Genomic DNA, 800 nt, shown 5'->3' on the forward strand with positions numbered 1-800 from the left:
TTCGCCAGAAGTGCTCGTCGGTAGGCGTGACGAGGTTCGCTTTGCCCCATCGCAGAAAGGCGTCGATCGCCGCCGAGTAGTACTCGATGGACGCCTCCAGCGTGACGCCGACCGATTTCACGTCGCGTCGGTACTGATCCAAGCGCTGACTGAAGGCGGACCTCGTGCCAATAACGTCGGACCAGTCGTCCGGCGGCCATCTGCCGATCCTGTGAATCATCGCGTCGCTGGCCTTGTGCACGCGTTGCAATTCGCGATACCACTCGCCGTTGTCGCAGATGTGGCCCGCGGAGATGCCTCTCTCCAGCTGCAGCTCGGAGGCCAACTTCGCCAGCTCTAGCATCTCGATGAAGCTGACGTGGCTTCGCTGCAGGGCGGCAGCCGTGAGCACGCTGCGGTTGAGCGTGTACGCGACGAGAAACAGCAGAGCTCCGACCGGTATCGCTAGCACGATGATCAGTTTCGTGACGAGGTACCACTGAGAGCGCGCCCACGCCGACCCCCTCTCGTTCCCGGGCAACGTGGAACTCGTGGTGAGGCGGGAGAAGGCAGTGGCGAGAGTGTGATTCGAATGGTTGCTCCGCATGCTGTAACGGGAGACGCTGGTCACCTTGCTCGGCACGTCCGACACCTCGACGTCATCGCTGGTCGTCACGTGATTCTTCTTTCGGCACCACATCGTTGCCTTCTTTCTCCCACTCTTCGCTGTCTGTCTGTCTATCTCTCTCTCTCCCTCTCTCTCTCTATATGGACTTTTCCGAGACAAATTCCGTGATGGCCGACAACGCTAACACGAATCA

Source organism: Priapulus caudatus, unplaced genomic scaffold (assembly GCF_000485595.1).
Source record: "Priapulus caudatus unplaced genomic scaffold, Priapulus_caudatus-5.0.1 Scaffold1272, whole genome shotgun sequence".
NCBI lineage: Eukaryota > Metazoa > Priapulida > Priapulimorpha > Priapulimorphida > Priapulidae > Priapulus > Priapulus caudatus.